Here is a 12,284-nt window from a genome sequence, read left to right as displayed (position 1 = left end):
AAGATGGGTAATAAAGAGGTTTTATTTCCTTTGTTGCACGTGTTTTTCTCTATAGACACTCTGTTTTGAATGTCCCTGGGTACTTATTTTAAGTATTAATTTCAGTGGGTTTTATTTTTGCAATTTGTTCACTTGGTTTTTGAAGCAGGTTACAATAGTGTACAAATGCACAAGTGTTTAAACTCTTGTGGCTCATTATAACAGAAAACATTCAAAAAGAAGTTGCATATTCTTCTCATGAGTATAATTAAAAATGTATTACAATGTTGTAAATCTGTTTGCTACATAACGCTGAGCCTGAGTCACAAAAAAAACTGTTAAAATTCACTCTCAGGAGGAGTTATAACCGAAACAATGAGCTCACAAGCTGAAGGGCATAAAGTCGAGAGATAAAAATGAAAAATTTGCTTCAAACGCAAGAAAAATCACTGTTGGCCCACTAAAGATTCCATAATTGATATGTGAATTTCTTTTGTTTATCACATTTTCTATACATCAAGTTTAGATACTTGCCTATTTAAAAAATATATATAAATAACAGCAACATTTAAGTCATCTGCAAACATGTTTTTGTCTTTTACAAAAATACAGATGGGACCCATAAAAATGTGTGAAGTGCAAACGTGTAACTCATATTATCTTAGAAAAAAAAGACAAGAAAAATGTGGATTACTGCACTGGGAAAAGCACCAAAAATGTAAAAATTCCACTAATAACCTTTACCTATGTGATATTTGTTTAATGCCTCTTAACTTTTCAAGTTTAAAATGATAAAACATAAACTCTTCATGCTTATTGTATATTCCTTGAATGAAAACGTTTTAATCAGTCAAAAATTTGGTATATTTAAAAAAGTCATCATTCTATCACTGCATCAAGGAATATTAGCACCTAAAAGCAGCCTAATTTCTAATGATTTGACAAAAGAGGACATGATTTGGAGTTAAAATAACCTCTTTTTCAAAACAAACTCAGTAAAGTAATGCAGCAGTGTTTTCCTGTAGCAAGCGCTTCTCGGGCGCTGCCCACGGAGCCAGCCGTGTTTTAGAAATGCCATGCTCCCCCCATTGCACAGTTTACAGCAGAGCATGAAATGTGTTAGTCACTGCTTTCTGATTTTCTAATAAAACACCTCATCTGTTAATACAAAAGTATCTCCTCACCCAGTGAGGGTCCTTGGGCAAGACCCTTAACGTTAATGCCTACCTCACAACATGAGAGATAATGAACCACATGTCATGCCGGCTCAGACGTCGCCCGGCCAAACAAGGTCTGCGTCAGGTGCTGAGGAACCAGAGCACCCTGATGGAAAGTGGGCTACTGGAACAAGACGGAAATGGACTAGATGTGAGAACAAGGTTCTGTTAGAATGCTACTACTCAAGTAATCCCACCCAGAGGGGTTACATGCAGAGAATGTGGAATGAATGGATGCTTCAAAACCCACAATCAAGGCTAACTGCCAAACAACTGGTAGCTCAGTGCTCTAACATCCACAAACGGCAACTCCTATCACAACTTGAGATTGAAGCGATACAATACAATGCCACGGGAGAGCCAGAACAACAGGTCAGAGAGGAGGTTATGCCACACTCCCACCCTGAGATTGGGTACACAGCCCCAACAACCACAATTACGCTGAGCGAGGCAGCAACTGACCTGAAAGACAAGATCATGTCTACAATGAACACTAGGCAACCCCGACACCAATTACAACGGTTAAGTGACGTACCTGAAAATCTACTGGGAACTGTGAATGAAGCATTGAGGGCAATTCCTACCACAACCATCACAGAAACCAATGAACTGGTTTAAACTTCAGCAGCAGTGATCCTTGAGATGCTTGGCTACAAGAGCAACCATGGAAGAAAACAGTACCCACCATGGAAGCAACGGTTAGAGGCCAAAATCAAGGCAACTCGGAAGGATGTGAGTAAGCTGACAGAGGCTCAAAGAGGTACAATGAGAAAGCAAGTACCTAAGAGATACAGCCAGATGCCCATACCTGAAGCACTGGAAACTGCCAAACAAAGGCTCCTAGCCTTGAACAGCCGCCTGAAGAGGTACACAAGAGACAATGAAGCCAGACGAATAAACAGGCTCTTCGCAACTCAACCTGCAAAAGTGTACGCTCAGTGTCAGGGTCAAAACAGCCGAGCAGACCCACCAAAGCTAGAAACTGAACAGTACTGGAAAAGTATATGGGAGAAACAGACAGCACATAACAGCAATGCCCAGTGGCTGGTCTCTCTGAGAAAAGAACATAGCAACCTCCCTGAACAGAATCCAGTAACCATCACAGTGGCAGACATCCAAGAAAGAGTCTCAGGTATGAAGAACTGGACAGCACCGGGCCCTGACATGATACATGCCTACTGGCTAAAGAAGCTTACCGCACTCCACGAGCGCCTGGCAGCACAAATGAACCAGCTGCTAAGAGATGGGACTCACCCCGAATGGCTAACGGAAGGGCGAACGATCCTGATCCAGAAGGATCTCTCAAAGGGTGCAGTCCCATCCAACTACCGGCCAATAACCTCTCTGTCCACAACATGGAAGCTCATGTCAGGCATCATTGCAACCAAGAAAAATAGGCACATGGATCAATTCATGAGTAACACACAGAAGGGCATTGGTAGAGACTCCAGAGGAGCCAAACACCAACTCCTGGTCGACAGAACAGTCGCTCAAGACTGCAAGTCACGACACACCAACCTGTGCACAGCCTGGATTAATTACAAGAAGGCCTATGACTCGATGCCACACACATGGATCACTGAATGCTTGGAGCTGTACAACATCAACAGGACTCTAAGAGCCTTCATAGGAAACTCAATGAAGCTGTGGAAAACCACCCTTGAAGCCAATGGGAAGCCACTTGCACAAGTGTCCATCAAATGTGGGATATACCAAGGTGATGCTCTGTCCCCACTGCTGTTCTGCATAGGTCTGAACCCCCTCAGTCAAATAATCACCAAGACTGGCTATGGATACCGACTCAGAAATGGGGCCAACATCAGTCACCTCCTCTACATGGATGACATCAAGCTATATGCTAAGAGCGAGCGTGACATTGACTCCCTGATCCACACCACCAGGATCTTCAGTACTGACATTGGGATGTCATTCGGGCTCGAGAAATGCAGCCGGATGGTGACAAAGAGAGGCAAGGTAGTCCACAAGGTAGTTCCAGAAGGAACAATAGCAGACATCGATGACAGTTACAAGTACCTTGGAATTCCACAGGCAAATGGAAACCTGGAGCAGGCAACAAGGAAAGCTGCAACAGCTAAATACCTCCAACGAGTAAGGCAAGTCCTGAGAAGCCAGCTCAATGGCAAAAATAAGACCCGGGCAATTAACAGCTACGCACTGCCAGTTATCAGATACCCTGCAGGAATAATAAGATGGCCAAAGGAAGAGATACAGACCACGGATGTTAAAACACGAAAGCTCCTCACCATGCATGGAGGGTTCCATCCCAAATCCAGCACCCTGAGACTGTATGCTAGCCGGAAGGAAGGAGGCCGAGGACTAGTGAGCGTAGAAGCCACTATCCAGGATGAAACATCCAAGATCCATGAGTACATCAAGCTCAAGGCCCCAACTGACAGTGTGCTCAGTGAATGTCTCAGGCAATGGAGAGCAGAGGAAACAGTGCTGGAGGACAGATCCTCATGGGAGGACAAACCCCTGCATGGGATGTACCACCGGACCATAACTGAAGTGGCTGATATCAAGAAGTCCTACCAATGGCTAAAAAGGGCTGGCCTACAGGACAGCACCAAAGCACTCATCCTGGCAGCCCAGGAACAAGCCCTGAGCACCAGAGCAATAGAGGCTCAGATCTACCACACCAGACAAGACCCAAGGTGTAGGCTGTGCAAAGTAGCGCCTGAAACAATCCAGCACATAACTGCAGGGTGTAAGATGCTGGCAGGGAAAGCATACATGGAGCGCCACAATCAAGTGGCTGGAATAATATACAGGAACATGTGTGCAGAATATGAACTGGAAACCCCAAGGTCAAAATGGGAAACACCTCCGAAGATGATAGAGAATGAGAGGGCAAAGATCCTGTGGGACTTCCAGATCCAGACTGATAGGATGGTAATGGCGAACCAACCAGACATTGTAGTGGTGGATAAAGAACAGAGGAAAGCCGTTGTGGTGGATGTGGCAGTGCCAAGCGATGGGAACATCAGGAAGAAGGAACATGAGAAACTGGAGAAATACCAGGGACTCAGAGAAGAACTGGAGAAAGCATGGAAAGTGAAGGTGACAGTGGTGCCTGTGGTAATTGGAGCACTCGGGGCAGTAACCCCCAAGCTGGAGGAGTGGCTACAACAGATACCTGGAAAGACCTCAGACCTTTCAGTCCAGAAAAGCGCAGTGCTAGGAACAGCTAAGATACTGCGCAGGACCCTCAAGCTCCCAGGCCTCTGGTAGAGGACCCGAGCTTGGAGGAGAAACCACCCGCGGAGGGTGAGAGGGGCGTTTTTATATATATATATATATATATATATATATATATATATATAAAAGTAGCTCACATGCCAAAAAAGTGTGGAGACCATTGGTCTATGTTGTTTGTTTTTTTTTGCTCTTAGCTCTTAGGTACAAATCAGCTTTGTACATGGAATCTGTGTTTGGGGCTCAAAATGTTATGTTTTCGGATCTAGGGAGGAAGAAATTGTGTGCCAATTAAGGTAAAAAAAAAGGGGCAAAAAATACTGCAGTTGAATTGCCAAAACATCTGGATGTGTTAAAATACCCAGTGCAAAGGGTTGCTTTTTTTTTTTTTTTGTTCTTTAAAAAAAAAGAACCAGCTTTTTCACAGCATGCAACCCAAGGAAAACCCAAAAACAGATGTTTTTTTTTTTTTTTTAAACAGCCTGGTAAAAATAAACAAAAAAGCATTTTAATTACTAGGTTTTAAAGTTTCCAATTCCTTAAAAAAAAATCAAGAAGAGTTGCAGTGTCCAGCTGTTATAGTGGTAGAGAACTAAATTGATCCGTAAATACTATTCGAAAAGCTGCATTAAAATGATCTTTAGCCTCACCAGCAAAGCCATAATTACACATGAGCCCTGATTCAGTTAATTATTTAAAGACAATGGCAAACAATCCCCACAATCATCAGTGACACAAAACATTGCATTGAACAAAGTGTTGTCTTGATCTGCATTTGTCCCTCTTGCAGTGATGTTACTGAGCTAATAGTCCCTCCACAGCAATACCTAAACCAGCCAATAAAATGTTTTAGGCTTTTACAGGGGGATACGTTTTGCAATATTGAGCATGCCAAGTTTGCAAGTTACAGATCTCACTGTAAGACCCTAAGAGTAAGAACACAATCCTTGCTTTAGTTTTAAAGATACTTCTTTGCTAGTGCTTTTACAGTTGACACTCTTTGATTTTGTTAGGAAAATGAAACATCTCACATTACACCTGAGCCGGGGGTGTTCGTGTCCCTGGGGGGTGGGTCCTGGTCCTTGCCCCTGAGCGCTGGGCCCCGCCAAACTTCCAACAGTGGCCGAGCCTGGTCGGGCCATATTTACAACACCCCTTGTGGGCCCCCTTTTTTCCCCGGGGTTTCCCCCTCCTGGGCGGGGGCGGCGGGCCCCTGCCTCGCTCCTCCTTGGACCAACCGTGGGCCGGGTGGGTGGCTGCCTGGAGTGCGGAGCGGGTCTCCCTTGGAGGGTCCTGGCTCGTACCTGGGGTTGGGGCGGGGGGATGCCCGGAACTCCTGGGTGGTGGTGGGGTGCTCGTCTGGGGCTGTGGGCGTCCTTCTCCGGTGGGGCCCTGCATTGGGCTCTCCCGGCGCGGCGGGGGGGCTGCTTTCCTGGTTGGGCTGGGGCGGCGCTCTCTTTCACTCCGCGCCTCCCTGCTCTCTGGCTCTGAGGGCCTCGCGGCGGTCCTGCTGGCCCTGGCCTGGGTGGCAATCTTGGTCGCCCGGGGGGCGGTTGTTCCCTGCCTGTTCCCGTGTGGCGTTGGGGGGATTCCGGCTGCCGCTGCTGTTGCAGCGGGGGTCTGGGTGTGGGGGTGGCTGGGCGCTCCTCCTCCTTCTTTTCACATTCCACCATCCATTTTAGAAGAACATAAACACTCACCTGAACACAGGTGTTAGCTCACCTTTGCACTAATAGTTTGCATGATTGAATGAATGAAAGATTTCACACTTGTTGGTTTAAAGGCATAGGTATGCGTTTGTGAACACTATCTGTTTTGTGTACATGTTGACATGTGGACATTTTTGCAGCTAGCAGGTGTGTTGATAACATTTGAGTGTGTGTGGACAGGCCCCGCCCTTTTTGTACTACATTTGAACCGTACCGTAATGATAAACAACCAGTAAACCTGTCTGCTCTATGCTGCTTCATGGTCTTACCCCCCCCTCTCACTATCACCCCCCCCCCTCTCTAACATCCCTCTCTCTTCTTCCCTTCTTTCCTTTTCCGTCCGGTCCAACACCAAAGATTTCCAAACATGGTTGAAATTAATAAAGTTTGGCCTCAATTACAAAAGGGGTTTATTCAGTCATACCTTTGGTTTGTCTGAAGATTAATAACCCCTCTTGTTAAAGCAAAATATGTCCAACACAAGAGGCCCTCAGCTGTTGGACAGGACAAGTTTAAAAAAAAAAAAAAAGGAAAATGAAACATCATATTTAGATTTCTTTCAGGATTCTTTAAAGGTTCATCTGCTTATTGAGTACAATGAGATATAAACCAACCACGCTGTCTTAGACTGAAATGCAAAATGAATTTTGGGGCACTTTATCAGGAAGCCGATTCCATCCATGTGCAAATAGCAAAAAGCACCTTGATCCCGTTTTACTAAAAACAAAGGTTTTACCAACTAATGACTGAGCTTTGTACACACATACAAATCAAACATAATTTAAATATCCAACCAGATTAAAAAAAAATGTCCTGTGGTGGGTTGAACTAATGAAATAATTGTGTCTATGTCCCAAAGAGTGTAAAGATTTCTGAGTGCTCCTCGTTTATAGTTTTATTCATTCCTAACTTTGGAGAATGCAGAGATCAGGGTTTGATGAAGGTGGAGGATTTGCCATGGCAACCCCCGGCAAAATTGCAGAAAGACAAGAAGAAGATTAAACAAAACTTTAAAAAAAAATTTTACTCCCTTTTGGGAAATTTTGTAAATAAAAAACATTGACTGTATACTACAACTTGACTGTATGTAACGAACAGGAAGTTAAATCCTATAAAATTCTATTTGGAAATAAACAGCTATTATCATTCTAGCATTCTAATGGTTAACATAAGCATTCTTGCTCTGCTACCTTTTTTAACATGCCTTTGTTGACCCTAATATGTGTTTTCGTAGTAGTTCAAGTCATACAAGTGATAAACTGGCCAATCAGATAACTTAATGAAAGTAGGACGTGCCTTCTGGCCCCAATGTCCAACATTCGAAATGTTTGACAGATTTTTCCGAGCCCGCTTTCAAGTAGTAGGGCTGTGACCTTCCAACAAGCTCCTTCTTGCTTGGCAAGATTGGTTGCAATGGGAACCATTACTTTGACCGATTCGAACCAATCACATCTTGACGATGTCCGGTTCCAACCTAGTTGCGTCATTATGGCAAAAAAAAAAAATAATAATAACTGAATTGACTTCCTTTTGTTGGATCTGGAAATAAGCCTTTTTCTATGAGTGACGTCACTCTCACTCAGTCCAGTTGTCATATATAGACAATGTTAACAGCCCATTTTTTAGGGGCTGGTCATCATCATTTGGCCTTCTATGTATGTGGATGACATTTCAGAATTTGGTCTGCATGAACTCAAAGATCTTGCTGCAGCAGTGGCAGCAGGATCAAGTGAAAAAATTGCAAAAGAAAGTTTTTTTTTGGCAGCAGTTATGAGCTGCTGCAAGTCTGATTATTGCTGGTTGAGGCACTGTGCCCCTCCTTTAAGGCTTTATTGACCTCCCAATTAGTGTGTTCAGTAATGGCAGCATCTGTCTGCTGCGATGTCGCTTCTGGTTAACACCACTTTTTGTTTGACCTCTTAGCTCACATGCTCAAACGATTTGGAAAGTATTTCATGAAAATAAATTTAAAGTCTATCACCTATTTGAGCTTTATGGAAAAAGAAAATGTTCATTTAAGTGAGTAGAACCTCTATATCCCTTTTAAAAATGCATCTTCTTCTAGAGCTGGCCACATTTGATCATTTATAAAGTGTGAAACAAGCCAACATACAGGGAGGCGTTGGGATGTGGTTTGTGAGAAGAAATATTATGGAGAAATAGATTGCCAGGAAAGGGAAAAAGAAAAACGACAGGAATTTCCTTTGATTTAAGACCCAGCGTTCCTCCATCAAGAGTTGTGGTTGTGTTGTGTACAATCAACATGCTCTGTCACTTAGCCACCAGATAACTGATGTTCTGCTACCCCCATAACCAAAAGCTATCAGTCTGGGACTTCTGTTTGTGTCTTCCCTTGCGCCCCTCAAGTAAATTACAGCTTAACAGTTCCAGATAGCTGGATATCTTCCATTGCCTTCCACTTCCCTTTTCACTGTCCATAACTTAAACTTGCCACTTTTTTTATTTGTTTTTATTTTGACTTAAAGATACTGATTTCTTTTAAGACTAAATGTTTACAACTGGATCTCTAACTGCATTTTTGAAGTTTTGTTGTGCCTCTATGCATCACGTTTATTTTGAAAGAACCACTCTGACAAAATTGTGTTTTAGGTGTTTTTAAAATGTTCTTGTGACACTTTTGATGATGGATGACATGTATAAAAAAAATAAACTTAAGGTTGCATTTCTGAGTACTCTTTTATTTGAATCGTTGTGGATTAGAAGCAGACACATTGAAAAAGACCTTATTTGTGATGTAGAAATACGCTGGACAGGCCACAAGCTCTATTCCGATGCATCAACTTGCAGACAAAAAGATCCATGTATGTCTTTGTTTTCCTCATCTGAGCTGGAATCTGGCTAAAACTATATGACTGGATGGCTCCAATATTGCTTGCCATTTTTGTTGCTCCGGTTATGTTCAATTGGGGGTTTAGGGGGCTGTAAGCTAGTGGGAGAGAACGTAAACAGAGCTCTCAACAAGGGAAGAAGGGGGTGCAGCGATGCTTCACGTCAACAGTCCTGTCAAAGGCGCATTTCTTCAAGGTGCAGAAAAAATACAATTCCTTTTTTTCAACATCTCAGCTTTCTTAAGGCTTAACTACTTCAACAAAATAACTTTAATAATATGTGTAAACTTAGTACATATGAATGAAAAATAGTTCTAACAAGACTGTTTTAATTATTTCCTCATTATGTAGCCATACTTTGACTGAATGTTTTTTGTGCAGTGATTGTAATGATCTGCTTCATTCTTGTAAGAATTACCACCTAACACTTTGGGTGTTTTCTATCTAGCTACCATGCTCCCTTCCAGGCAAGAGGTGTTGGCAAGAGGTGATAAAACTGCACCACTCTGCTTCGTTAACCAAGCCAGAAATAGAAGACTCAACTGGAATTAATTATACCAAATGTCACATGGCTGAGGATTAGCGAGAGGAAACATAGCTGAAAAGGAAAAATGGGAAATCTTGATGTGTTTCAGGAAACCACCCTTAATGTATGCGAGTGAAGCAAATTTGTCATTGAATCGAATCACATGGGCAGGGGAAGACACTTAGGAGTTAAGGCTGCTATCTAATCATCATATCTGAAATTAACTTCTTCAAAGAGAAAAAAAATAACAGCTTAACTCAGAAATCTTACCAAGATCAAAGGTTTCCATGAAACATGAACACTTAAATTTCTGTAGTTGAGACGTGACCAACATATTTTTCTGGGTTTTTTTTTATCCCAGAGAAAGTCCAGCTTCTTTTTATTTTTTACTTATAGGTTGCTACTTAAATTTGATTTTTTTCAACTGGTTTTTGTACAGCTTTTGTCATGATACGTACTTTTACAAGCTGTAATTATAATCATACAAAAATCAGTTTACAAGACGAGACAAAAAAGTTATTTTGCAGCTCAACATGTAATAACATGAGAAAATATTACTTACTTAAAAAATTAAGGGAAACACAGTGCTAGACAATGCTAGCAGAAGAAAAGTACTTATTCAGTAATTCTCAATCACTGTCTTATTGGCTTTTAGGAGTAGGTTACAAATTGAGTTAGTAATAGCTAAGTGAATGCAAATGTTATTTTTATTGTGTATATTTTGTGTCACTCAGTTTTACAAAATGCATTGCTATTCACTGGTACAAGAACTTTTCATGCAATTTATCTCCAGCATCAGAATGGGAATTGCCATATCTAGAGGCTGTCAAACTGATCTAGGAGGTGTCCTTGCTGTAAAAGGATCCATCTGCAGGTATGTCTGTCTGCATCACAGGCATCCTCTTGCTCATTCTCTCTCCGACTCAGAGATGTGCAAAAGCGCCTAATTTACCCCGGCTTCAAAGGCGCTGCCTAACTTTTCTCCCACATGACTTCGCTTCCCAGGAGGTGCCTGTCTCTCTCTTTGAATCCCAACCAAACAGCCTTTGATGGCGTCTTTGTGCATTACATGAGTCAACTACATTCGACTGAGAAAAATATGCACGGTCTGTAGTACAAGCAAGGATATAAAATGAAAAAAAAAACTCCAGCTTGGTGCAATTCAAGTTCTTATAAAAGCACAGTTTTGTTGATTTATGTGGAACTAAATGTATTAAAGTCAATGTTAGACAAAAGTTACCATAAATATTCTCAACATTTAAACCAAAGAAAAAACTGGAGCATGTGTTTGTCGGGGGCTTTTTTTTTTTAGAAAATATCTCTTTTCTGTCTGCAAAATATAGTTTGGCTAAAAAGTAAGCAGCTTTACTTATTGTATATCTGCCTTTAATAGCATAGGTGTTTATTCAAAAAGTTTGGCAGCTAGACAGGTGTTTAAAAGATACAGGCATCAGTTAAAGACAGGCTTTTATTCAATCACAGACAGAACGGTGATGGCTAATGGGTTCATTTTGTGGTGAAATTTGGTCAAAAATGAAGACAACAACACCAGATAAACATTTCAGGATTTATTGAAATGATGACAACATTGCATTATGTTATGATTAGTGTTGGATGTGGATTTGTCTTTTTTTTTTCGAAGCATCAACCATCTCTGCATCAAAAATGCTTTTTGCTGTCATGCAAATCTTTTTCCTAGAAAACACACGCACTTTTCCATCAATAATCCATGGTATAATCAGTTCTTCTAATTTGCTGCTTGCTTTCTTTGCACCTCCAACAGGCAATCATTTGCTTGTTGTTCCTTTTCTGCAGCCCTCTATCACCCATCTGCTGTAGCCACTCCTCCAGCTTGGGGGTTACTGCCCCGAGTGCTCCAATTACCACAGGCACCACTGTCACCTTCACTTTCCATGCTTTCTCCAGTTCTTCTCTGAGTCCCTGGTATTTCTCCAGTTTCTCATGTTCCTTCTTCCTGATGTTCCCATCGCTTGGCACTGCCACATCCACCACAACGGCTTTCCTCAGTTCTTTATCCACCACTACAATGTCTGGTTGGTTCACCTTTACCATCCTGTCAGTCTGGATATGGAAGTCCCACAGGATCTTTGCCTTCTCATTCTCTTCTCATTCCACTTTCCTATTTTGACTTTGGAGTTTCCAGTTCATATTCTGCACACATGTTCCTGTATATTATTCCAGCCACTTGATTGTGGCGCTCCATGTATGCTTTCCCTGCCAGCATCTTACACCCTGCAGTTATGTGCTGGATTGTTTCAGGCGCTACTTTGCGCAGCCTACACCTTGGGTCTTGTCTGGTGTGGTAGATCTGAGCCTCTATGGCTCTGGTGCTCAGGGCTTGTTCCTGAGCTGCCAGGATGAGCGCTTCAGTGCTGTCCTGTAGGCCAGCCTTTTCTAGCCATTGGTAGGACTTCTTGATATCAGCCACTTCAGTTATGGTCCGGTGGTACATCCCATGCAGGGGTTTGTCCTCCCATGAGGATCTGTCCTCCAGCACTGTATCCTCTGCTCTTCATTGCCTGAGAAATTCACTGAGCACACTGTCAGTTGGGGCCTTGAGCTTGATGTACTCATGCATCTTGGATTTTTCATCCTGGATAGTGGCTTCTAGACTCACTAGTCCTCGGCCTCCTTCCTTGCAGCTAGCATACAGTCTCAGGATGCTAGATTTGGGATGGAACCCTCCATTTACTGTGAGAAGCTTTCGTTTCTTAACATCCATGGTCTGAATCTCTTCCTTTTGCCACCTTAGAATTCCTGCAGGGTA

The sequence above is a fragment of the Oryzias latipes genome, chromosome 15 (assembly GCF_002234675.1).
Source record: "Oryzias latipes chromosome 15, ASM223467v1".
Classification (NCBI taxonomy): Eukaryota; Metazoa; Chordata; class Actinopteri; order Beloniformes; family Adrianichthyidae; genus Oryzias; species Oryzias latipes.
This window is presented reverse-complemented; position numbering follows the sequence as displayed.